Source organism: Hydractinia symbiolongicarpus, chromosome 9 (genome assembly GCF_029227915.1).
Source record: "Hydractinia symbiolongicarpus strain clone_291-10 chromosome 9, HSymV2.1, whole genome shotgun sequence".
NCBI lineage: Eukaryota > Metazoa > Cnidaria > Hydrozoa > Anthoathecata > Hydractiniidae > Hydractinia > Hydractinia symbiolongicarpus.
The window spans coordinates 8,793,007-8,818,321 of NC_079883.1; the positions used below are offsets into that span (position 1 = coordinate 8,793,007).

The window sequence follows — 25,315 nt, forward strand, 5'->3', positions numbered from 1 at the left end:
TAGTACGAGAAAAAAGAGCTTTCAAATGCATACAAACTCGATCTATTGCCGATCATCCAATAACCCTGACGGAATGGCAAATAAAATAAAATTCCGCCGCCTTCCGAGGACTTATATCGCAATCACGTTTCGTAACAGCCAAGCGAGGTTTTACCTTAGCGTTTAAGTCACCACCGACATTTGGCCGCGCAACTTTTCTAAGCTCATTCATTTTGACTTAAGGAGGGGGCGAGCGCGGACGCAGGCCCCCACTACCAGAAATTGTACGGTCGAGTTACTGACGTTTGCAGTAATCGCAGAGGTCAGCCCAAGCGTAGTGCAATGCAAGAGCCTCACTCTGGAAGAAAACCCTCATTGATCAGTCTTTACTTCCCCGTCAGGTAAGTATGAGTTGGAACTGCACCGTAGCATGAGGGTACCCTTCAAAGTTTGTTAATGCTTGTGGCTTGAGTGTGTTATAAACTGCCGTGTCGCGGGGCATAGGCTGTATTCTCCCCCAGTGTACGCGTTTTGTTCCCGCCGTAGACTATGCAGAGTGCCGTCGGAAAGAGGACTGCTATTATTCTTTTATTGCTTATGTGGGCCGCCATCGGTAATAGTGCAACACCAAGGCAACCCGTGGTCACGGCGTGAATGAATCCACCTCCATGACCCAAGGCCAAAAATCAGATTAATATACTGACCATTCAGAGAATGGCCTACCAGATATTAAACTGATAAGAACAGATACTACACTTGATCTTAGCCATTAGGCCGAGAAGCGATAAAGAACAAGCGTTGCCATGATAGGCATCGTCCACACACCGTAACTGCTTGTGGAGCATGTCACGTTACTGTAAAGCTTACAACTGTCACCGCGTACGGATGGACGGCGACATAGTAAAAATCACGGCTGTTGATTTAGCCGTAGGATGGAGAGCGACTGTAGCGAGTGGATGGTAACTTACATGAATGCTAACAAAGGCGACGATACTAAGTGCGTGATATTACTTTCCAATATGTCTGCGTACATTCCGTTTATCAACGCATTACGCCAGAACGTGCGCGCGCGTTACACAGTAGACCATGCAGCCGAAATGCGACAGTGCGACCCTGCCAGGAGTCGAACCTGGAATCCCCTGATTCGTAGTCAGATGCCTTATCCATTGGGCCACAGGGCCATGCTTATGACTTCGCCCCATCGTCATTTTGGCTTGCGCATTCGTTTTACTTACGACAGAATTCTTCGTGTTTGTAGCCATGAAAGAAAGGGACTTCTGTGAGTGAATTTTTTTACTGTGGTCTAATAAAAAAGTCGAAACGCAGTGCCCAATATATGAATTGCTCCTAATAGCCGGAAACAGGCCGTGTCGATGATGTAGGCCGACATACGCAACGCAAACCAAAGAACGCTTTATGAAAATCCTAACACGAGCGCGGAAGAAGCCCAAATTAACAGACTAGATGTAATGCTGAAGACCTCAAACTCCAGCAGCTTCTCTTGCAGACTATTGCGTCGTACTACAAATAAAAATTAACATGCTTTCGCATAGTCGCGGCACCCAAAACGGACATTATACGATGTACAGAAACACACATTTCTGTTTTCGCGCCAAATCAATTCCCGGGAGTGGTACTTTTACGTCCGCATACTTCGCACCGTCTTAAATTATATCTCATTTACACGGTAATGTTTAGTATACTTCTACTGTGATAACAAGCATCGTTTATCGTTGGATTGTTGTAAGAAAACATTAAAAATGAGTGAAGCAGCTTCTCCAAAGAAAATCGCACCCAAGAAGAAACCTGCTGCAAAGAAGACAGCTGATCACCCTAAATATGTGGACATGATCAAGGCTGCTATCGCTACCCTAAAGGAACGCGGTGGTTCATCTCGCCAAGCTATTACAAAATATATTCATGCAAATTACAAAGTTGCTGAAAACTCAGATCATCATCTGAAAATGGCTCTTAAACGAGGAGTAACATCAGGCGATTTGATTCAAACTAAAGGCACTGGTGCTTCTGGATCATTCAAGCTAGGTCAGGTAAAAAAAGAAAAACCTAAGAAAAAGGCCGCAGCAAAAAAGCCAACGGCAAAGAAGCCTACTGCAAAGAAAAGTACACCAAAAAAGAAGCCAGCAAAGAAGAGCACGCCAAAGAAAGCAGCAAAGAAGCCTGCCACAAAGAAAGCCTCGGCTAAGAAACCAGCAGCTAAGAAACCCACAAAGAAGCCTGTTGCTAAAAAACCTGCAGCAAAGAAGGTCAAAAAGACTCCCAAAAAGGCAGCAAAGAAGACCGCAAAAAAATAATTTGTGTGTATCTGGCTATTACATTAACAAACGGCTATTTTTATAGCCACACATTTACAAAAAAACATTATCTTGGTACAAAGTTAAACTTGTTTAAGTCACTTAAACAGTTAAAAAAGAGTAAATTTAAGATTAGATTCCCTAAGTTTAAGTATTTTCGTTTTTAAATTTCTTATTTTCTTGCTTTTACTTTTCTTGCCCTTCATATTTTTAACATTGTCAAACTTTATGTAGCATAAAATTTTTATGTAGCATAAAATTTAAACAGAAAGCAGGACAAAGTTTGATATAAAAAGCTAGCCGTAATATTTTTTATGGATGTGTGGCTATAAAAATAGCCGTTTTTTGTTTGGTAAGATGCTTAGGCACGTTCCCCACGAATTCTTCTTGCCAACTGGATGTCTTTAGGCATGATTGTAACTCGTTTTGCGTGAATGGCACACAAGTTAGTATCCTCGAACAAGCCAACAAGGTACGCTTCAGAAGCCTCTTGCAGAGCCATAACGGCTGTGCTCTGGAATCGCAGATCTGTTTTGAAGTCCTGAGCAATTTCTCGCACAAGACGCTGGAAAGGCAACTTGCGGATCAAGAGCTCGGTTGACTTCTGGTATCTTCTGATTTCTCTGAGAGCAACTGTACCAGGTCTGTAACGATGTGGTTTTTTCACTCCTCCAGTAGCTGGTGCGCTTTTCCTCGCAGCTTTAGTGGCGAGTTGTTTTCGTGGAGCCTTTCCTCCAGTAGATTTACGTGCAGTTTGCTTTGTACGAGCCATATTTTAAGAAGTCGATGTAGTACGGATACACAAGACGGTCTAAAATGCACTATCGCGCCAAAGTTTTATTTCTCATATTGATTGACAGCTAAGGTTCAAAACAAACCATTTGATTGGTGCTAAGAAAGTAATTTCTGATTGGCTGCATAATGACATTACGCTCATTACTTTAACATTTTTATAAAATCTGTGTTTTTTGGCTACGGGAAAACGGCTGTATCTTCTGATACACAAAAGCTTTTGACTTTTTTTTTTTTTAGTAAGTAGCAGAAGGTTTGGCGAATTCCAACGATGCCAAATTTATTGCCTTACTGAAACATTAAGACCACGAATTTTTAAAAAAACTACAGTTTTACTTAAAAAAATGTACAAAATGTTCGGAACATTTTGTAATGACGCAACTCTATTGGTTAATTAGGGTGTTTCCACGAGCAGTAGGTAATTTTATGGCCTCTTTTTAAAGCTGTCTGAATTCTGTTAACTCAAACGTTGTTTTTGTACTCGTTCTGTACGCAACTATATCAATATGTCTGGACGCGGAAAAGGAGGTAAAGGATTGGGAAAAGGAGGTGCTAAACGTCACCGAAAAATTCTTCGTGATAACATTCAGGGAATCACAAAACCTGCTATTCGGCGTCTTGCTCGACGAGGTGGTGTCAAACGTATCTCTGGCCTTATCTATGAGGAAACCAGAGGTGTACTGAAGGTTTTCTTAGAGAATGTTATTCGTGATGCTGTAACCTACACAGAGCACGCTAAACGCAAGACCGTTACCGCTATGGATGTTGTTTATGCCTTAAAACGTCAAGGAAGAACTCTTTACGGATTCGGAGGTTAAGCGTTGTCATTGCTCAACAAAAACGGCTATTTTTATAGCCACAAATCTTTTAAAACATTACTTTGTGCACGCTTCCAAATTACACAATGTGTAAAGTCTTGTCACAGTTACATTTATTGCTATACGATACTATGTCATATATGACACAAAAAAAATTTAGAAATACTTTGTAGGGTTAATTTGCCTGGGAGTGTTTCCGTGAAAAGCTGGGTTAAGTTAAATGTAAGCAATAACATGGATCAATGTACTTGTCTTTTCTGCAAGTACAGCTAATAATACGTATGAAAAGTGAAGCTAATCCACACACACATGGGGAAGTATTTTAAATGTAGGCTAGTGTTCTTAAGCACATTATTTAGAAGTTTTATTAACTTCGGTTAACTTGTAGTGACGCCAAGTAAATGTTTTTTTAAAGATGTGTGGTCTTAAAAAAGACCGTTTGTGTTTGGTAGACGTTGGTTTACTTGCTGCTTGTGTATTTTGTGACGGCTTTTGTTCCTTCACTGACTGCGTGTTTTGCAAGTTCTCCAGGCAAGAGAAGACGTACTGCGGTTTGAATTTCACGAGAAGAGATGGTCGACTTTTTGTTTTGAAGAGCCAAACGCGAAGCTTCGGAAGCAATGCGCTCAAAGATGTCGTTGACAAATGAGTTCATGATGCTCATAGCTTTGCTTGAAACTCCGACATCTGGGTGAACTTGTTTCAAAACATTGTAGATGTAAATAGCATAACTTTCCTTTCTCTTTCTCTTGCGTTTCTTTTCACCAGTTCCACCAATCTTTCCTCCTTTTTTGCCGGCTCTTTTTTCACCTTTCTTGGCTACTTTAGGTGCCTGTTTTCCTCCTTTAGCTGCTGCGTCAGACATGGTTAAAAATTTTTGCTACTTAACTTGTAAATAAGCATTAAACTGCAAGTCAAAACTTTTTGTTTATAAGTAAAAAAATCGGATCGAATTCGATCCGAAAACGCCGATACGCAATTTAATTGGTTAAAAAAAAAATCTTTTGTTTAATACTTAATTATGATTGGTTAAAAAAACATGATTTCGATCCTATTTTTATGATGAAAAAACGAGTAAAGTTTATTTCGTTAACACTTACGTTAAATATTCGTACGTTTTTGTATTAACTTACAAATCAAATCGCAGTTATGTCTGGACGTGGAAAAGGTGGAAAAGCTAAGGCTAAAGCCAAGACAAGATCCTCAAGAGCTGGACTTCAATTTCCAGTCGGTAGAGTGCATAGATTCCTTCGTAGAGGGCACTATGCTAACCGAATTGGATCTGGAGCACCAGTTTACTTAGCAGCCGTCTTGGAATATTTATCTGCTGAGATATTGGAGTTGGCTGGTAACGCAGCAAGAGACAACAAAAAAGCTAGGATTATTCCAAGACATTTACAATTGGCTGTTCGTAATGATGAAGAATTAAACAAACTTTTGAGCGGTGTAACCATTGCAGCTGGTGGTGTTTTGCCAAACATTCAAGCTGTCTTACTCCCAAAGAAGAACGACAAAGGACAGAAGAAGTAAACCGCTACACTCAGAAAACAACGGCTATTTTTATAGCCACACATCTTTAAAAAAACATTGTTTTTTTCACAAAACTATAACCTTAAAGTCTAATAGATAATCCATGCATACGCCTTGTCCTAAGTAACTCAAAGAAATTAAATAAAAAAATTTGATCACAACGTCAAAATAAATTGCACGTATTTGCACCTACTAATGTCTACGGCCATACCACGATGAACACACCCGTTCTCGTCTGATCACGGAAGTTAAGCATCGTCGGGCCGGGATAGTACTTGGATGGGGGACCGCCTGGGAACTCCCGGTGTCGTAGGCTTTTCATTTTCATTTGCTGTGATATATTTCTTGTTATAACAATTAAGGAACGTGGCGGTTGTTGAAAGTGTTTCCTATGACATTTTCCTACGACATTTTCAGGTGATAGTACGAGAAAAAAGAGCTTTCAAATGCATACAAACTCGATCTATTGCCGATCATCCAATAACCCTGACGGAATGGCAAATAAAATAAAATTCCGCCGCCTTCCGAGGACTTATATCGCAATCACGTTTCGTAACAGCCAAGCGAGGTTTTACCTTAGCGTTTAAGTCACCACCGACATTTGGCCGCGCAACTTTTCTAAGCTCATTCATTTTGACTTAAGGAGGGGGCGAGCGCGGACGCAGGCCCCCACTACCAGAAATTGTACGGTCGAGTTACTGACGTTTGCAGTAATCGCAGAGGTCAGCCCAAGCGTAGTGCAATGCAAGAGCCTCACTCTGGAAGAAAACCCTCATTGATCAGTCTTTACTTCCCCGTCAGGTAAGTATGAGTTGGAACTGCACCGTAGCATGAGGGTACCCTTCAAAGTTTGTTAATGCTTGTGGCTTGAGTGTGTTATAAACTGCCGTGTCGCGGGGCATAGGCTGTATTCTCCCCCAGTGTACGCGTTTTGTTCCCGCCGTAGACTATGCAGAGTGCCGTCGGAAAGAGGACTGCTATTATTCTTTTATTGCTTATGTGGGCCGCCATCGGTAATAGTGCAACACCAAGGCAACCCGTGGTCACGGCGTGAATGAATCCACCTCCATGACCCAAGGCCAAAAATCAGATTAATATACTGACCATTCAGAGAATGGCCTACCAGATATTAAACTGATAAGAACAGATACTACACTTGATCTTAGCCATTAGGCCGAGAAGCGATAAAGAACAAGCGTTGCCATGATAGGCATCGTCCACACACCGTAACTGCTTGTGGAGCATGTCACGTTACTGTAAAGCTTACAACTGTCACCGCGTACGGATGGACGGCGACATAGTAAAAATCACGGCTGTTGATTTAGCCGTAGGATGGAGAGCGACTGTAGCGAGTGGATGGTAACTTACATGAATGCTAACAAAGGCGACGATACTAAGTGCGTGATATTACTTTCCAATATGTCTGCGTACATTCCGTTTATCAACGCATTACGCCAGAACGTGCGCGCGCGTTACACAGTAGACCATGCAGCCGAAATGCGACAGTGCGACCCTGCCAGGAGTCGAACCTGGAATCCCCTGATTCGTAGTCAGATGCCTTATCCATTGGGCCACAGGGCCATGCTTATGACTTCGCCCCATCGTCATTTTGGCTTGCGCATTCGTTTTACTTACGACAGAATTCTTCGTGTTTGTAGCCATGAAAGAAAGGGACTTCTGTGAGTGAATTTTTTTACTGTGGTCTAATAAAAAAGTCGAAACGCAGTGCCCAATATATGAATTGCTCCTAATAGCCGGAAACAGGCCGTGTCGATGATGTAGGCCGACATACGCAACGCAAACCAAAGAACGCTTTATGAAAATCCTAACACGAGCGCGGAAGAAGCCCAAATTAACAGACTAGATGTAATGCTGAAGACCTCAAACTCCAGCAGCTTCTCTTGCAGACTATTGCGTCGTACTACAAATAAAAATTAACATGCTTTCGCATAGTCGCGGCACCCAAAACGGACATTATACGATGTACAGAAACACACATTTCTGTTTTCGCGCCAAATCAATTCCCGGGAGTGGTACTTTTACGTCCGCATACTTCGCACCGTCTTAAATTATATCTCATTTACACGGTAATGTTTAGTATACTTCTACTGTGATAACAAGCATCGTTTATCGTTGGATTGTTGTAAGAAAACATTAAAAATGAGTGAAGCAGCTTCTCCAAAGAAAATCGCACCCAAGAAGAAACCTGCTGCAAAGAAGACAGCTGATCACCCTAAATATGTGGACATGATCAAGGCTGCTATCGCTACCCTAAAGGAACGCGGTGGTTCATCTCGCCAAGCTATTACAAAATATATTCATGCAAATTACAAAGTTGCTGAAAACTCAGATCATCATCTGAAAATGGCTCTTAAACGAGGAGTAACATCAGGCGATTTGATTCAAACTAAAGGCACTGGTGCTTCTGGATCATTCAAGCTAGGTCAGGTAAAAAAAGAAAAACCTAAGAAAAAGGCCGCAGCAAAAAAGCCAACGGCAAAGAAGCCTACTGCAAAGAAAAGTACACCAAAAAAGAAGCCAGCAAAGAAGAGCACGCCAAAGAAAGCAGCAAAGAAGCCTGCCACAAAGAAAGCCTCGGCTAAGAAACCAGCAGCTAAGAAACCCACAAAGAAGCCTGTTGCTAAAAAACCTGCAGCAAAGAAGGTCAAAAAGACTCCCAAAAAGGCAGCAAAGAAGACCGCAAAAAAATAATTTGTGTGTATCTGGCTATTACATTAACAAACGGCTATTTTTATAGCCACACATTTACAAAAAAACATTATCTTGGTACAAAGTTAAACTTGTTTAAGTCACTTAAACAGTTAAAAAAGAGTAAATTTAAGATTAGATTCCCTAAGTTTAAGTATTTTCGTTTTTAAATTTCTTATTTTCTTGCTTTTACTTTTCTTGCCCTTCATATTTTTAACATTGTCAAACTTTATGTAGCATAAAATTTTTATGTAGCATAAAATTTAAACAGAAAGCAGGACAAAGTTTGATATAAAAAGCTAGCCGTAATATTTTTTATGGATGTGTGGCTATAAAAATAGCCGTTTTTTGTTTGGTAAGATGCTTAGGCACGTTCCCCACGAATTCTTCTTGCCAACTGGATGTCTTTAGGCATGATTGTAACTCGTTTTGCGTGAATGGCACACAAGTTAGTATCCTCGAACAAGCCAACAAGGTACGCTTCAGAAGCCTCTTGCAGAGCCATAACGGCTGTGCTCTGGAATCGCAGATCTGTTTTGAAGTCCTGAGCAATTTCTCGCACAAGACGCTGGAAAGGCAACTTGCGGATCAAGAGCTCGGTTGACTTCTGGTATCTTCTGATTTCTCTGAGAGCAACTGTACCAGGTCTGTAACGATGTGGTTTTTTCACTCCTCCAGTAGCTGGTGCGCTTTTCCTCGCAGCTTTAGTGGCGAGTTGTTTTCGTGGAGCCTTTCCTCCAGTAGATTTACGTGCAGTTTGCTTTGTACGAGCCATATTTTAAGAAGTCGATGTAGTACGGATACACAAGACGGTCTAAAATGCACTATCGCGCCAAAGTTTTATTTCTCATATTGATTGACAGCTAAGGTTCAAAACAAACCATTTGATTGGTGCTAAGAAAGTAATTTCTGATTGGCTGCATAATGACATTACGCTCATTACTTTAACATTTTTATAAAATCTGTGTTTTTTGGCTACGGGAAAACGGCTGTATCTTCTGATACACAAAAGCTTTTGACTTTTTTTTTTTTTAGTAAGTAGCAGAAGGTTTGGCGAATTCCAACGATGCCAAATTTATTGCCTTACTGAAACATTAAGACCACGAATTTTTAAAAAAACTACAGTTTTACTTAAAAAAATGTACAAAATGTTCGGAACATTTTGTAATGACGCAACTCTATTGGTTAATTAGGGTGTTTCCACGAGCAGTAGGTAATTTTATGGCCTCTTTTTAAAGCTGTCTGAATTCTGTTAACTCAAACGTTGTTTTTGTACTCGTTCTGTACGCAACTATATCAATATGTCTGGACGCGGAAAAGGAGGTAAAGGATTGGGAAAAGGAGGTGCTAAACGTCACCGAAAAATTCTTCGTGATAACATTCAGGGAATCACAAAACCTGCTATTCGGCGTCTTGCTCGACGAGGTGGTGTCAAACGTATCTCTGGCCTTATCTATGAGGAAACCAGAGGTGTACTGAAGGTTTTCTTAGAGAATGTTATTCGTGATGCTGTAACCTACACAGAGCACGCTAAACGCAAGACCGTTACCGCTATGGATGTTGTTTATGCCTTAAAACGTCAAGGAAGAACTCTTTACGGATTCGGAGGTTAAGCGTTGTCATTGCTCAACAAAAACGGCTATTTTTATAGCCACAAATCTTTTAAAACATTACTTTGTGCACGCTTCCAAATTACACAATGTGTAAAGTCTTGTCACAGTTACATTTATTGCTATACGATACTATGTCATATATGACACAAAAAAAATTTAGAAATACTTTGTAGGGTTAATTTGCCTGGGAGTGTTTCCGTGAAAAGCTGGGTTAAGTTAAATGTAAGCAATAACATGGATCAATGTACTTGTCTTTTCTGCAAGTACAGCTAATAATACGTATGAAAAGTGAAGCTAATCCACACACACATGGGGAAGTATTTTAAATGTAGGCTAGTGTTCTTAAGCACATTATTTAGAAGTTTTATTAACTTCGGTTAACTTGTAGTGACGCCAAGTAAATGTTTTTTTAAAGATGTGTGGTCTTAAAAAAGACCGTTTGTGTTTGGTAGACGTTGGTTTACTTGCTGCTTGTGTATTTTGTGACGGCTTTTGTTCCTTCACTGACTGCGTGTTTTGCAAGTTCTCCAGGCAAGAGAAGACGTACTGCGGTTTGAATTTCACGAGAAGAGATGGTCGACTTTTTGTTTTGAAGAGCCAAACGCGAAGCTTCGGAAGCAATGCGCTCAAAGATGTCGTTGACAAATGAGTTCATGATGCTCATAGCTTTGCTTGAAACTCCGACATCTGGGTGAACTTGTTTCAAAACATTGTAGATGTAAATAGCATAACTTTCCTTTCTCTTTCTCTTGCGTTTCTTTTCACCAGTTCCACCAATCTTTCCTCCTTTTTTGCCGGCTCTTTTTTCACCTTTCTTGGCTACTTTAGGTGCCTGTTTTCCTCCTTTAGCTGCTGCGTCAGACATGGTTAAAAATTTTTGCTACTTAACTTGTAAATAAGCATTAAACTGCAAGTCAAAACTTTTTGTTTATAAGTAAAAAAATCGGATCGAATTCGATCCGAAAACGCCGATACGCAATTTAATTGGTTAAAAAAAAAATCTTTTGTTTAATACTTAATTATGATTGGTTAAAAAAACATGATTTCGATCCTATTTTTATGATGAAAAAACGAGTAAAGTTTATTTCGTTAACACTTACGTTAAATATTCGTACGTTTTTGTATTAACTTACAAATCAAATCGCAGTTATGTCTGGACGTGGAAAAGGTGGAAAAGCTAAGGCTAAAGCCAAGACAAGATCCTCAAGAGCTGGACTTCAATTTCCAGTCGGTAGAGTGCATAGATTCCTTCGTAGAGGGCACTATGCTAACCGAATTGGATCTGGAGCACCAGTTTACTTAGCAGCCGTCTTGGAATATTTATCTGCTGAGATATTGGAGTTGGCTGGTAACGCAGCAAGAGACAACAAAAAAGCTAGGATTATTCCAAGACATTTACAATTGGCTGTTCGTAATGATGAAGAATTAAACAAACTTTTGAGCGGTGTAACCATTGCAGCTGGTGGTGTTTTGCCAAACATTCAAGCTGTCTTACTCCCAAAGAAGAACGACAAAGGACAGAAGAAGTAAACCGCTACACTCAGAAAACAACGGCTATTTTTATAGCCACACATCTTTAAAAAAACATTGTTTTTTTCACAAAACTATAACCTTAAAGTCTAATAGATAATCCATGCATACGCCTTGTCCTAAGTAACTCAAAGAAATTAAATAAAAAAATTTGATCACAACGTCAAAATAAATTGCACGTATTTGCACCTACTAATGTCTACGGCCATACCACGATGAACACACCCGTTCTCGTCTGATCACGGAAGTTAAGCATCGTCGGGCCGGGATAGTACTTGGATGGGGGACCGCCTGGGAACTCCCGGTGTCGTAGGCTTTTCATTTTCATTTGCTGTGATATATTTCTTGTTATAACAATTAAGGAACGTGGCGGTTGTTGAAAGTGTTTCCTATGACATTTTCCTACGACATTTTCAGGTGATAGTACGAGAAAAAAGAGCTTTCAAATGCATACAAACTCGATCTATTGCCGATCATCCAATAACCCTGACGGAATGGCAAATAAAATAAAATTCCGCCGCCTTCCGAGGACTTATATCGCAATCACGTTTCGTAACAGCCAAGCGAGGTTTTACCTTAGCGTTTAAGTCACCACCGACATTTGGCCGCGCAACTTTTCTAAGCTCATTCATTTTGACTTAAGGAGGGGGCGAGCGCGGACGCAGGCCCCCACTACCAGAAATTGTACGGTCGAGTTACTGACGTTTGCAGTAATCGCAGAGGTCAGCCCAAGCGTAGTGCAATGCAAGAGCCTCACTCTGGAAGAAAACCCTCATTGATCAGTCTTTACTTCCCCGTCAGGTAAGTATGAGTTGGAACTGCACCGTAGCATGAGGGTACCCTTCAAAGTTTGTTAATGCTTGTGGCTTGAGTGTGTTATAAACTGCCGTGTCGCGGGGCATAGGCTGTATTCTCCCCCAGTGTACGCGTTTTGTTCCCGCCGTAGACTATGCAGAGTGCCGTCGGAAAGAGGACTGCTATTATTCTTTTATTGCTTATGTGGGCCGCCATCGGTAATAGTGCAACACCAAGGCAACCCGTGGTCACGGCGTGAATGAATCCACCTCCATGACCCAAGGCCAAAAATCAGATTAATATACTGACCATTCAGAGAATGGCCTACCAGATATTAAACTGATAAGAACAGATACTACACTTGATCTTAGCCATTAGGCCGAGAAGCGATAAAGAACAAGCGTTGCCATGATAGGCATCGTCCACACACCGTAACTGCTTGTGGAGCATGTCACGTTACTGTAAAGCTTACAACTGTCACCGCGTACGGATGGACGGCGACATAGTAAAAATCACGGCTGTTGATTTAGCCGTAGGATGGAGAGCGACTGTAGCGAGTGGATGGTAACTTACATGAATGCTAACAAAGGCGACGATACTAAGTGCGTGATATTACTTTCCAATATGTCTGCGTACATTCCGTTTATCAACGCATTACGCCAGAACGTGCGCGCGCGTTACACAGTAGACCATGCAGCCGAAATGCGACAGTGCGACCCTGCCAGGAGTCGAACCTGGAATCCCCTGATTCGTAGTCAGATGCCTTATCCATTGGGCCACAGGGCCATGCTTATGACTTCGCCCCATCGTCATTTTGGCTTGCGCATTCGTTTTACTTACGACAGAATTCTTCGTGTTTGTAGCCATGAAAGAAAGGGACTTCTGTGAGTGAATTTTTTTACTGTGGTCTAATAAAAAAGTCGAAACGCAGTGCCCAATATATGAATTGCTCCTAATAGCCGGAAACAGGCCGTGTCGATGATGTAGGCCGACATACGCAACGCAAACCAAAGAACGCTTTATGAAAATCCTAACACGAGCGCGGAAGAAGCCCAAATTAACAGACTAGATGTAATGCTGAAGACCTCAAACTCCAGCAGCTTCTCTTGCAGACTATTGCGTCGTACTACAAATAAAAATTAACATGCTTTCGCATAGTCGCGGCACCCAAAACGGACATTATACGATGTACAGAAACACACATTTCTGTTTTCGCGCCAAATCAATTCCCGGGAGTGGTACTTTTACGTCCGCATACTTCGCACCGTCTTAAATTATATCTCATTTACACGGTAATGTTTAGTATACTTCTACTGTGATAACAAGCATCGTTTATCGTTGGATTGTTGTAAGAAAACATTAAAAATGAGTGAAGCAGCTTCTCCAAAGAAAATCGCACCCAAGAAGAAACCTGCTGCAAAGAAGACAGCTGATCACCCTAAATATGTGGACATGATCAAGGCTGCTATCGCTACCCTAAAGGAACGCGGTGGTTCATCTCGCCAAGCTATTACAAAATATATTCATGCAAATTACAAAGTTGCTGAAAACTCAGATCATCATCTGAAAATGGCTCTTAAACGAGGAGTAACATCAGGCGATTTGATTCAAACTAAAGGCACTGGTGCTTCTGGATCATTCAAGCTAGGTCAGGTAAAAAAAGAAAAACCTAAGAAAAAGGCCGCAGCAAAAAAGCCAACGGCAAAGAAGCCTACTGCAAAGAAAAGTACACCAAAAAAGAAGCCAGCAAAGAAGAGCACGCCAAAGAAAGCAGCAAAGAAGCCTGCCACAAAGAAAGCCTCGGCTAAGAAACCAGCAGCTAAGAAACCCACAAAGAAGCCTGTTGCTAAAAAACCTGCAGCAAAGAAGGTCAAAAAGACTCCCAAAAAGGCAGCAAAGAAGACCGCAAAAAAATAATTTGTGTGTATCTGGCTATTACATTAACAAACGGCTATTTTTATAGCCACACATTTACAAAAAAACATTATCTTGGTACAAAGTTAAACTTGTTTAAGTCACTTAAACAGTTAAAAAAGAGTAAATTTAAGATTAGATTCCCTAAGTTTAAGTATTTTCGTTTTTAAATTTCTTATTTTCTTGCTTTTACTTTTCTTGCCCTTCATATTTTTAACATTGTCAAACTTTATGTAGCATAAAATTTTTATGTAGCATAAAATTTAAACAGAAAGCAGGACAAAGTTTGATATAAAAAGCTAGCCGTAATATTTTTTATGGATGTGTGGCTATAAAAATAGCCGTTTTTTGTTTGGTAAGATGCTTAGGCACGTTCCCCACGAATTCTTCTTGCCAACTGGATGTCTTTAGGCATGATTGTAACTCGTTTTGCGTGAATGGCACACAAGTTAGTATCCTCGAACAAGCCAACAAGGTACGCTTCAGAAGCCTCTTGCAGAGCCATAACGGCTGTGCTCTGGAATCGCAGATCTGTTTTGAAGTCCTGAGCAATTTCTCGCACAAGACGCTGGAAAGGCAACTTGCGGATCAAGAGCTCGGTTGACTTCTGGTATCTTCTGATTTCTCTGAGAGCAACTGTACCAGGTCTGTAACGATGTGGTTTTTTCACTCCTCCAGTAGCTGGTGCGCTTTTCCTCGCAGCTTTAGTGGCGAGTTGTTTTCGTGGAGCCTTTCCTCCAGTAGATTTACGTGCAGTTTGCTTTGTACGAGCCATATTTTAAGAAGTCGATGTAGTACGGATACACAAGACGGTCTAAAATGCACTATCGCGCCAAAGTTTTATTTCTCATATTGATTGACAGCTAAGGTTCAAAACAAACCATTTGATTGGTGCTAAGAAAGTAATTTCTGATTGGCTGCATAATGACATTACGCTCATTACTTTAACATTTTTATAAAATCTGTGTTTTTTGGCTACGGGAAAACGGCTGTATCTTCTGATACACAAAAGCTTTTGACTTTTTTTTTTTTTAGTAAGTAGCAGAAGGTTTGGCGAATTCCAACGATGCCAAATTTATTGCCTTACTGAAACATTAAGACCACGAATTTTTAAAAAAACTACAGTTTTACTTAAAAAAATGTACAAAATGTTCGGAACATTTTGTAATGACGCAACTCTATTGGTTAATTAGGGTGTTTCCACGAGCAGTAGGTAATTTTATGGCCTCTTTTTAAAGCTGTCTGAATTCTGTTAACTCAAACGTTGTTTTTGTACTCGTTCTGTACGCAACTATATCAATATGTCTGGACGCGGAAAAGGAGGTAAAGGATTGGGAAAAGGAGGTGCTAAACGTCACCGAAAAATTCTTCGTGATAACATTCAGGGAATCACAAAACCTGCTATTCGGCGTCTTGCTCGACGAGGTGGTGTCAAACGTATCTCTGGCCTTATCTATGAGGAAACCAGAGGTGTACTGAAGGTTTTCTTAGAGAATGTTATTCGTGATGCTGTAACCTACACAGAGCACGCTAAACGCAAGACCGTTACCGCTATGGATGTTGTTTATGCCTTAAAACGTCAAGGAAGAACTCTTTACGGATTCGGAGGTTAAGCGTTGTCATTGCTCAACAAAAACGGCTATTTTTATAGCCACAAATCTTTTAAAACATTACTTTGTGCACGCTTCCAAATTACACAATGTGTAAAGTCTTGTCACAGTTACATTTATTGCTATACGATACTATGTCATATATGACACAAAAAAAATTTAGAAATACTTTGTAGGGTTAATTTGCCTGGGAGTGTTTCCGTGAAAAGCTGGGTTAAGTTAAATGTAAGCAATAACATGGATCAATGTACTTGTCTTTTCTGCAAGTACAGCTAATAATACGTATGAAAAGTGAAGCTAATCCACACACACATGGGGAAGTATTTTAAATGTAGGCTAGTGTTCTTAAGCACATTATTTAGAAGTTTTATTAACTTCGGTTAACTTGTAGTGACGCCAAGTAAATGTTTTTTTAAAGATGTGTGGTCTTAAAAAAGACCGTTTGTGTTTGGTAGACGTTGGTTTACTTGCTGCTTGTGTATTTTGTGACGGCTTTTGTTCCTTCACTGACTGCGTGTTTTGCAAGTTCTCCAGGCAAGAGAAGACGTACTGCGGTTTGAATTTCACGAGAAGAGATGGTCGACTTTTTGTTTTGAAGAGCCAAACGCGAAGCTTCGGAAGCAATGCGCTCAAAGATGTCGTTGACAAATGAGTTCATGATGCTCATAGCTTTGCTTGAAACTCCGACATCTGGGTGAACTTGTTTCAAAACATTGTAGATGTAAATAGCATAACTTTCCTTTCTCTTTCTCTTGCGTTTCTTTTCACCAGTTCCACCAATCTTTCCTCCTTTTTTGCCGGCTCTTTTTTCACCTTTCTTGGCTACTTTAGGTGCCTGTTTTCCTCCTTTAGCTGCTGCGTCAGACATGGTTAAAAATTTTTGCTACTTAACTTGTAAATAAGCATTAAACTGCAAGTCAAAACTTTTTGTTTATAAGTAAAAAAATCGGATCGAATTCGATCCGAAAACGCCGATACGCAATTTAATTGGTTAAAAAAAAAATCTTTTGTTTAATACTTAATTATGATTGGTTAAAAAAACATGATTTCGATCCTATTTTTATGATGAAAAAACGAGTAAAGTTTATTTCGTTAACACTTACGTTAAATATTCGTACGTTTTTGTATTAACTTACAAATCAAATCGCAGTTATGTCTGGACGTGGAAAAGGTGGAAAAGCTAAGGCTAAAGCCAAGACAAGATCCTCAAGAGCTGGACTTCAATTTCCAGTCGGTAGAGTGCATAGATTCCTTCGTAGAGGGCACTATGCTAACCGAATTGGATCTGGAGCACCAGTTTACTTAGCAGCCGTCTTGGAATATTTATCTGCTGAGATATTGGAGTTGGCTGGTAACGCAGCAAGAGACAACAAAAAAGCTAGGATTATTCCAAGACATTTACAATTGGCTGTTCGTAATGATGAAGAATTAAACAAACTTTTGAGCGGTGTAACCATTGCAGCTGGTGGTGTTTTGCCAAACATTCAAGCTGTCTTACTCCCAAAGAAGAACGACAAAGGACAGAAGAAGTAAACCGCTACACTCAGAAAACAACGGCTATTTTTATAGCCACACATCTTTAAAAAAACATTGTTTTTTTCACAAAACTATAACCTTAAAGTCTAATAGATAATCCATGCATACGCCTTGTCCTAAGTAACTCAAAGAAATTAAATAAAAAAATTTGATCACAACGTCAAAATAAATTGCACGTATTTGCACCTACTAATGTCTACGGCCATACCACGATGAACACACCCGTTCTCGTCTGATCACGGAAGTTAAGCATCGTCGGGCCGGGATAGTACTTGGATGGGGGACCGCCTGGGAACTCCCGGTGTCGTAGGCTTTTCATTTTCATTTGCTGTGATATATTTCTTGTTATAACAATTAAGGAACGTGGCGGTTGTTGAAAGTGTTTCCTATGACATTTTCCTACGACATTTTCAGGTGATAGTACGAGAAAAAAGAGCTTTCAAATGCATACAAACTCGATCTATTGCCGATCATCCAATAACCCTGACGGAATGGCAAATAAAATAAAATTCCGCCGCCTTCCGAGGACTTATATCGCAATCACGTTTCGTAACAGCCAAGCGAGGTTTTACCTTAGCGTTTAAGTCACCACCGACATTTGGCCGCGCAACTTTTCTAAGCTCATTCATTTTGACTTAAGGAGGGGGCGAGCGCGGACGCAGGCCCCCACTACCAGAAATTGTACGGTCGAGTTACTGACGTTTGCAGTAATCGCAGAGGTCAGCCCAAGCGTAGTGCAATGCAAGAGCCTCACTCTGGAAGAAAACCCTCATTGATCAGTCTTTACTTCCCCGTCAGGTAAGTATGAGTTGGAACTGCACCGTAGCATGAGGGTACCCTTCAAAGTTTGTTAATGCTTGTGGCTTGAGTGTGTTATAAACTGCTCGTGTCGCGGGGCATAGGCTGTATTCTCCCCCAGTGTACGCGTTTTGTTCCCGCCGTAGACTATGCAGAGTGCCGTCGGAAAGAGGACTGCTATTATTCTTTTATTGCTTATGTGGGCCGCCATCGGTAATAGTGCAACACCAAGGCAACCCGTGGTCACGGCGTGAATGAATCCACCTCCATGACCCAAGGCCAAAAATCAGATTAATATACTGACCATTCAGAGAATGGCCTACCAGATATTAAACTGATAAGAACAGATACTACACTTGATCTTAGCCATTAGGCCGAGAAGCGATAAAGAACAAGCGTTGCCATGATAGGCATCGTCCACACACCGTAACTGCTTGTGGAGCATGTCACGTTACTGTAAAGCTTACAACTGTCACCGCGTACGGATGGACGGCGACATAGTAAAAATCACGGCTGTTGATTTAGCCGTAGGATGGAGAGCGACTGTAGCGAGTGGATGGTAACTTACATGAATGCTAACAAAGGCGACGATACTAAGTGCGTGATATTACTTTCCAATATGTCTGCGTACATTCCGTTTATCAACGCATTACGCCAGAACGTGCGCGCGCGTTACACAGTAGACCATGCAGCCGAAATGCGACAGTGCGACCCTGCCAGGAGTCGAACCTGGAATCCCCTGATTCGTAGTCAGATGCCTTATCCATTGGGCCACAGGGCCATGCTTATGACTTCGCCCCATCGTCATTTTGGCTTGCGCATTCGTTTTACTTACGACAGAATTCTTCGTGTTTGTAGCCATGAAAGAAAGGGACTTCTGTGAGTGAATTTTTTTACTGTGGTCTAATAAAAAAGTCGAAACGCAGTGCCCAATATATGAATTGCTCCTAATAGCCGGAAACAGGCCGTGTCGATGATGTAGGCCGACATACGCAACGCAAACCAAAGAACGCTTTATGAAAATCCTAACACGAGCGCGGAAGAAGCCCAAATTAACAGACTAGATGTAATGCTGAAGACCTCAAACTCCAGCAGCTTCTCTTGCAGACTATTGCGTCGTACTACAAATAAAAATTAACATGCTTTCGCATAGTCGCGGCACCCAAAACGGACATTATACGATGTACAGAAACACACATTTCTGTTTTCGCGCCAAATCAATTCCCGGGAGTGGTACTTTTACGTCCGCATACTTCGCACCGTCTTAAATTATATCTCATTTACACGGTAATGTTTAGTATACTTCTACTGTGATAACAAGCATCGTTTATCGTTGGATTGTTGTAAGAAAACATTAAAAATGAGTGAAGCAGCTTCTCCAAAGAAAATCGCACCCAAGAAGAAACCTGCTGCAAAGAAGACAGCTGATCACCCTAAATATGTGGACATGATCAAGGCTGCTATCGCTACCCTAAAGGAACGCGGTGGTTCATCTCGCCAAGCTATTACAAAATATATTCATGCAAATTACAAAGTTGCTGAAAACTCAGATCATCATCTGAAAATGGCTCTTAAACGAGGAGTAACATCAGGCGATTTGATTCAAACTAAAGGCACTGGTGCTTCTGGATCATTCAAGCTAGGTCAGGTAAAAAAAGAAAAACCTAAGAAAAAGGCCGCAGCAAAAAAGCCAACGGCAAAGAAGCCTACTGCAAAGAAAAGTACACCAAAAAAGAAGCCAGCAAAGAAGAGCACGCCAAAGAAAGCAGCAAAGAAGCCTGCCACAAAGAAAGCCTCGGCTAAGAAACCAGCAGCTAAGAAACCCACAAAGAAGCCTGTTGCTAAAAAACCTGCAGCAAAGAAGGTCAAAAAGACTCCCAAAAAGGCAGCAAAGAAGACCGCAAAAAAATAATTTGTGTGTATCTGGCTATTACATTAACAAACGGCTATTTTTATAGCCACACATTTACAAAAAAACATTATCTTGGTACAAAGTTAAACTTGTTTAAGTCACTTAAACAGTTAAAAAAGAGTAAATTTAAGATTAGATTCCCTAAGTTTAAGTATTTTCGTTTTTAAATTTCTTATTTTCTTGCTTTTACTTTTCTTGCCCTTCATATTTTTAACATTGTCAAACTTTATGTAGCATAAAATTTTTATGTAGCATAAAATTTAAACAGAAAGCAGGACAAAGTTTGATATAAAAAGCTAGCCGTAATATTTTTTATGGATGTGTGGCTATAAAAATAGCCGTTTTTTGTTTGGTAAGATGCTTAGGCACGTTCCCCACGAATTCTTCTTGCCAACTGGATGTCTTTAGGCATGATTGTAACTCGTTTTGCGTGAATGGCACACAAGTTAGTATCCTCGAACAAGCCAACAAGGTACGCTTCAGAAGCCTCTTGCAGAGCCATAACGGCTGTGCTCTGGAATCGCAGATCTGTTTTGAAGTCCTGAGCAATTTCTCGCACAAGACGCTGGAAAGGCAACTTGCGGATCAAGAGCTCGGTTGACTTCTGGTATCTTCTGATTTCTCTGAGAGCAACTGTACCAGGTCTGTAACGATGTGGTTTTTTCACTCCTCCAGTAGCTGGTGCGCTTTTCCTCGCAGCTTTAGTGGCGAGTTGTTTTCGTGGAGCCTTTCCTCCAGTAGATTTACGTGCAGTTTGCTTTGTACGAGCCATATTTTAAGAAGTCGATGTAGTACGGATACACAAGACGGTCTAAAATGCACTATCGCGCCAAAGTTTTATTTCTCATATTGATTGACAGCTAAGGTTCAAAACAAACCATTTGATTGGTGCTAAGAAAGTAATTTCTGATTGGCTGCATAATGACATTACGCTCATTACTTTAACATTTTTATAAAATCTGTGTTTTTTGGCTACGGGAAAACGGCTGTATCTTCTGATACACAAAAGCTTTTGACTTTTTTTTTTTTTAGTAAGTAGCAGAAGGTTTGGCGAATTCCAACGATGCCAAATTTATTGCCTTACTGAAACATTAAGACCACGAATTTTTAAAAAAACTACAGTTTTACTTAAAAAAATGTACAAAATGTTCGGAACATTTTGTAATGACGCAACTCTATTGGTTAATTAGGGTGTTTCCACGAGCAGTAGGTAATTTTATGGCCTCTTTTTAAAGCTGTCTGAATTCTGTTAACTCAAACGTTGTTTTTGTACTCGTTCTGTACGCAACTATATCAATATGTCTGGACGCGGAAAAGGAGGTAAAGGATTGGGAAAAGGAGGTGCTAAACGTCACCGAAAAATTCTTCGTGATAACATTCAGGGAATCACAAAACCTGCTATTCGGCGTCTTGCTCGACGAGGTGGTGTCAAACGTATCTCTGGCCTTATCTATGAGGAAACCAGAGGTGTACTGAAGGTTTTCTTAGAGAATGTTATTCGTGATGCTGTAACCTACACAGAGCACGCTAAACGCAAGACCGTTACCGCTATGGATGTTGTTTATGCCTTAAAACGTCAAGGAAGAACTCTTTACGGATTCGGAGGTTAAGCGTTGTCATTGCTCAACAAAAACGGCTATTTTTATAGCCACAAATCTTTTAAAACATTACTTTGTGCACGCTTCCAAATTACACAATGTGTAAAGTCTTGTCACAGTTACATTTATTGCTATACGATACTATGTCATATATGACACAAAAAAAATTTAGAAATACTTTGTAGGGTTAATTTGCCTGGGAGTGTTTCCGTGAAAAGCTGGGTTAAGTTAAATGTAAGCAATAACATGGATCAATGTACTTGTCTTTTCTGCAAGTACAGCTAATAATACGTATGAAAAGTGAAGCTAATCCACACACACATGGGGAAGTATTTTAAATGTAGGCTAGTGTTCTTAAGCACATTATTTAGAAGTTTTATTAACTTCGGTTAACTTGTAGTGACGCCAAGTAAATGTTTTTTTAAAGATGTGTGGTCTTAAAAAAGACCGTTTGTGTTTGGTAGACGTTGGTTTACTTGCTGCTTGTGTATTTTGTGACGGCTTTTGTTCCTTCACTGACTGCGTGTTTTGCAAGTTCTCCAGGCAAGAGAAGACGTACTGCGGTTTGAATTTCACGAGAAGAGATGGTCGACTTTTTGTTTTGAAGAGCCAAACGCGAAGCTTCGGAAGCAATGCGCTCAAAGATGTCGTTGACAAATGAGTTCATGATGCTCATAGCTTTGCTTGAAACTCCGACATCTGGGTGAACTTGTTTCAAAACATTGTAGATGTAAATAGCATAACTTTCCTTTCTCTTTCTCTTGCGTTTCTTTTCACCAGTTCCACCAATCTTTCCTCCTTTTTTGCCGGCTCTTTTTTCACCTTTCTTGGCTACTTTAGGTGCCTGTTTTCCTCCTTTAGCTGCTGCGTCAGACATGGTTAAAAATTTTTGCTACTTAACTTGTAAATAAGCATTAAACTGCAAGTCAAAACTTTTTGTTTATAAGTAAAAAAATCGGATCGAATTCGATCCGAAAACGCCGATACGCAATTTAATTGGTTAAAAAAAAAATCTTTTGTTTAATACTTAATTATGATTGGTTAAAAAAACATGATTTCGATCCTATTTTTATGATGAAAAAACGAGTAAAGTTTATTTCGTTAACACTTACGTTAAATATTCGTACGTTTTTGTATTAACTTACAAATCAAATCGCAGTTATGTCTGGACGTGGAAAAGGTGGAAAAGCTAAGGCTAAAGCCAAGACAAGATCCTCAAGAGCTGGACTTCAATTTCCAGTCGGTAGAGTGCATAGATTCCTTCGTAGAGGGCACTATGCTAACCGAATTGGATCTGGAGCACCAGTTTACTTAGCAGCCGTCTTGGAATATTTATCTGCTGAGATATTGGAGTTGGCTGGTAACGCAGCAAGAGACAACAAAAAAGCTAGGATTATTCCAAGACATTTACAATTGGCTGTTCGTAATGATGAAGAATTAAACAAACTTTTGAGCGGTGTAACCATTGCAGCTGGTGGTGTTTTGCCAAACATTCAAGCTGTCTTACTCCCAAAGAAGAACGACAAAGGACAGAAGAAGTAAACCGCTACACTCAGAAAACAACGGCTATTTTTATAGCCACACATCTTTAAAAAAACATTGTTTTTTTCACAAAACTATAACCTTAAAGTCTAATAGATAATCCATGCATACGCCTTGTCCTAAGTAACTCAAAGAAATTAAATAAAAAAATTTGATCACAACGTCAAAATAAATTGCACGTATTTGCACCTACTAATGTCTACGGCCATACCACGATGAACACACCCGTTCTCGTCTGATCACGGAAGTTAAGCATCGTCGGGCCGGGATAGTACTTGGATGGGGGACCGCCTGGGAACTCCCGGTGTCGTAGGCTTTTCATTTTCATTTGCTGTGATATATTTCTTGTTATAACAATTAAGGAACGTGGCGGTTGTTGAAAGTGTTTCCTATGACATTTTCCTACGACATTTTCAGGTGATAGTACGAGAAAAAAGAGCTTTCAAATGCATACAAACTCGATCTATTGCCGATCATCCAATAACCCTGACGGAATGGCAAATAAAATAAAATTCCGCCGCCTTCCGAGGACTTATATCGCAATCACGTTTCGTAACAGCCAAGCGAGGTTTTACCTTAGCGTTTAAGTCACCACCGACATTTGGCCGCGCAACTTTTCTAAGCTCATTCATTTTGACTTAAGGAGGGGGCGAGCGCGGACGCAGGCCCCCACTACCAGAAATTGTACGGTCGAGTTACTGACGTTTGCAGTAATCGCAGAGGTCAGCCCAAGCGTAGTGCAATGCAAGAGCCTCACTCTGGAAGAAAACCCTCATTGATCAGTCTTTACTTCCCCGTCAGGTAAGTATGAGTTGGAACTGCACCGTAGCATGAGGGTACCCTTCAAAGTTTGTTAATGCTTGTGGCTTGAGTGTGTTATAAACTGCCGTGTCGCGGGGCATAGGCTGTATTCTCCCCCAGTGTACGCGTTTTGTTCCCGCCGTAGACTATGCAGAGTGCCGTCGGAAAGAGGACTGCTATTATTCTTTTATTGCTTATGTGGGCCGCCATCGGTAATAGTGCAACACCAAGGCAACCCGTGGTCACGGCGTGAATGAATCCACCTCCATGACCCAAGGCCAAAAATCAGATTAATATACTGACCATTCAGAGAATGGCCTACCAGATATTAAACTGATAAGAACAGATACTACACTTGATCTTAGCCATTAGGCCGAGAAGCGATAAAGAACAAGCGTTGCCATGATAGGCATCGTCCACACACCGTAACTGCTTGTGGAGCATGTCACGTTACTGTAAAGCTTACAACTGTCACCGCGTACGGATGGACGGCGACATAGTAAAAATCACGGCTGTTGATTTAGCCGTAGGATGGAGAGCGACTGTAGCGAGTGGATGGTAACTTACATGAATGCTAACAAAGGCGACGATACTAAGTGCGTGATATTACTTTCCAATATGTCTGCGTACATTCCGTTTATCAACGCATTACGCCAGAACGTGCGCGCGCGTTACACAGTAGACCATGCAGCCGAAATGCGACAGTGCGACCCTGCCAGGAGTCGAACCTGGAATCCCCTGATTCGTAGTCAGATGCCTTATCCATTGGGCCACAGGGCCATGCTTATGACTTCGCCCCATCGTCATTTTGGCTTGCGCATTCGTTTTACTTACGACAGAATTCTTCGTGTTTGTAGCCATGAAAGAAAGGGACTTCTGTGAGTGAATTTTTTTACTGTGGTCTAATAAAAAAGTCGAAACGCAGTGCCCAATATATGAATTGCTCCTAATAGCCGGAAACAGGCCGTGTCGATGATGTAGGCCGACATACGCAACGCAAACCAAAGAACGCTTTATGAAAATCCTAACACGAGCGCGGAAGAAGCCCAAATTAACAGACTAGATGTAATGCTGAAGACCTCAAACTCCAGCAGCTTCTCTTGCAGACTATTGCGTCGTACTACAAATAAAAATTAACATGCTTTCGCATAGTCGCGGCACCCAAAACGGACATTATACGATGTACAGAAACACACATTTCTGTTTTCGCGCCAAATCAATTCCCGGGAGTGGTACTTTTACGTCCGCATACTTCGCACCGTCTTAAATTATATCTCATTTACACGGTAATGTTTAGTATACTTCTACTGTGATAACAAGCATCGTTTATCGTTGGATTGTTGTAAGAAAACATTAAAAATGAGTGAAGCAGCTTCTCCAAAGAAAATCGCACCCAAGAAGAAACCTGCTGCAAAGAAGACAGCTGATCACCCTAAATATGTGGACATGATCAAGGCTGCTATCGCTACCCTAAAGGAACGCGGTGGTTCATCTCGCCAAGCTATTACAAAATATATTCATGCAAA

At 40.8% G+C, this 25,315-nt stretch overlaps 19 non-coding genes across 19 annotated transcripts; 4 read left to right on the forward strand and 15 right to left on the reverse strand.

The window, feature by feature from the left end:
• Window positions 1-223: 223 nt before the first annotated feature.
• Window positions 224-388, reverse strand: LOC130659770 (U1 spliceosomal RNA). Its single transcript, XR_008986974.1, has one exon. It is a non-coding gene; the product is annotated as a U1 spliceosomal RNA (small nuclear RNA).
• Window positions 389-573: 185 nt separating this feature from the next.
• LOC130660823 (U2 spliceosomal RNA) lies at window positions 574-765 on the reverse strand. Its single transcript, XR_008988019.1, has one exon. It is a non-coding gene; the product is annotated as a U2 spliceosomal RNA (small nuclear RNA).
• A 322-nt stretch (window positions 766-1,087) lies between these two features.
• Trnar-acg (transfer RNA arginine (anticodon ACG)) lies at window positions 1,088-1,160 on the reverse strand. Its single transcript has one exon. It is a non-coding gene; the product is annotated as a tRNA-Arg (tRNA).
• Window positions 1,161-5,628: 4,468 nt separating this feature from the next.
• On the forward strand, window positions 5,629-5,747 carry LOC130661186 (5S ribosomal RNA). The gene has a single exon (XR_008988379.1). It is a non-coding gene; the product is annotated as a 5S ribosomal RNA (ribosomal RNA).
• A 328-nt stretch (window positions 5,748-6,075) lies between these two features.
• On the reverse strand, window positions 6,076-6,240 carry LOC130659771 (U1 spliceosomal RNA). The gene has a single exon (XR_008986976.1). It is a non-coding gene; the product is annotated as a U1 spliceosomal RNA (small nuclear RNA).
• Window positions 6,241-6,425: 185 nt separating this feature from the next.
• Window positions 6,426-6,617, reverse strand: LOC130660824 (U2 spliceosomal RNA). The gene has a single exon (XR_008988021.1). It is a non-coding gene; the product is annotated as a U2 spliceosomal RNA (small nuclear RNA).
• A 322-nt stretch (window positions 6,618-6,939) lies between these two features.
• Window positions 6,940-7,012, reverse strand: Trnar-acg (transfer RNA arginine (anticodon ACG)). The gene has a single exon. It is a non-coding gene; the product is annotated as a tRNA-Arg (tRNA).
• A 4,468-nt stretch (window positions 7,013-11,480) lies between these two features.
• Window positions 11,481-11,599, forward strand: LOC130661198 (5S ribosomal RNA). The gene has a single exon (XR_008988391.1). It is a non-coding gene; the product is annotated as a 5S ribosomal RNA (ribosomal RNA).
• A 328-nt stretch (window positions 11,600-11,927) lies between these two features.
• Window positions 11,928-12,092, reverse strand: LOC130659772 (U1 spliceosomal RNA). The gene has a single exon (XR_008986977.1). It is a non-coding gene; the product is annotated as a U1 spliceosomal RNA (small nuclear RNA).
• A 185-nt stretch (window positions 12,093-12,277) lies between these two features.
• LOC130660825 (U2 spliceosomal RNA) lies at window positions 12,278-12,469 on the reverse strand. Its single transcript, XR_008988022.1, has one exon. It is a non-coding gene; the product is annotated as a U2 spliceosomal RNA (small nuclear RNA).
• Window positions 12,470-12,791: 322 nt separating this feature from the next.
• Trnar-acg (transfer RNA arginine (anticodon ACG)) lies at window positions 12,792-12,864 on the reverse strand. Its single transcript has one exon. It is a non-coding gene; the product is annotated as a tRNA-Arg (tRNA).
• Window positions 12,865-17,332: 4,468 nt separating this feature from the next.
• On the forward strand, window positions 17,333-17,451 carry LOC130661210 (5S ribosomal RNA). Its single transcript, XR_008988403.1, has one exon. It is a non-coding gene; the product is annotated as a 5S ribosomal RNA (ribosomal RNA).
• A 328-nt stretch (window positions 17,452-17,779) lies between these two features.
• Window positions 17,780-17,944, reverse strand: LOC130659773 (U1 spliceosomal RNA). The gene has a single exon (XR_008986978.1). It is a non-coding gene; the product is annotated as a U1 spliceosomal RNA (small nuclear RNA).
• A 186-nt stretch (window positions 17,945-18,130) lies between these two features.
• Window positions 18,131-18,322, reverse strand: LOC130660826 (U2 spliceosomal RNA). The gene has a single exon (XR_008988023.1). It is a non-coding gene; the product is annotated as a U2 spliceosomal RNA (small nuclear RNA).
• A 322-nt stretch (window positions 18,323-18,644) lies between these two features.
• On the reverse strand, window positions 18,645-18,717 carry Trnar-acg (transfer RNA arginine (anticodon ACG)). The gene has a single exon. It is a non-coding gene; the product is annotated as a tRNA-Arg (tRNA).
• Window positions 18,718-23,185: 4,468 nt separating this feature from the next.
• LOC130661222 (5S ribosomal RNA) lies at window positions 23,186-23,304 on the forward strand. The gene has a single exon (XR_008988415.1). It is a non-coding gene; the product is annotated as a 5S ribosomal RNA (ribosomal RNA).
• Window positions 23,305-23,632: 328 nt separating this feature from the next.
• On the reverse strand, window positions 23,633-23,797 carry LOC130659774 (U1 spliceosomal RNA). The gene has a single exon (XR_008986979.1). It is a non-coding gene; the product is annotated as a U1 spliceosomal RNA (small nuclear RNA).
• A 185-nt stretch (window positions 23,798-23,982) lies between these two features.
• On the reverse strand, window positions 23,983-24,174 carry LOC130660827 (U2 spliceosomal RNA). Its single transcript, XR_008988024.1, has one exon. It is a non-coding gene; the product is annotated as a U2 spliceosomal RNA (small nuclear RNA).
• Window positions 24,175-24,496: 322 nt separating this feature from the next.
• Window positions 24,497-24,569, reverse strand: Trnar-acg (transfer RNA arginine (anticodon ACG)). Its single transcript has one exon. It is a non-coding gene; the product is annotated as a tRNA-Arg (tRNA).
• Window positions 24,570-25,315: the final 746 nt, after the last annotated feature.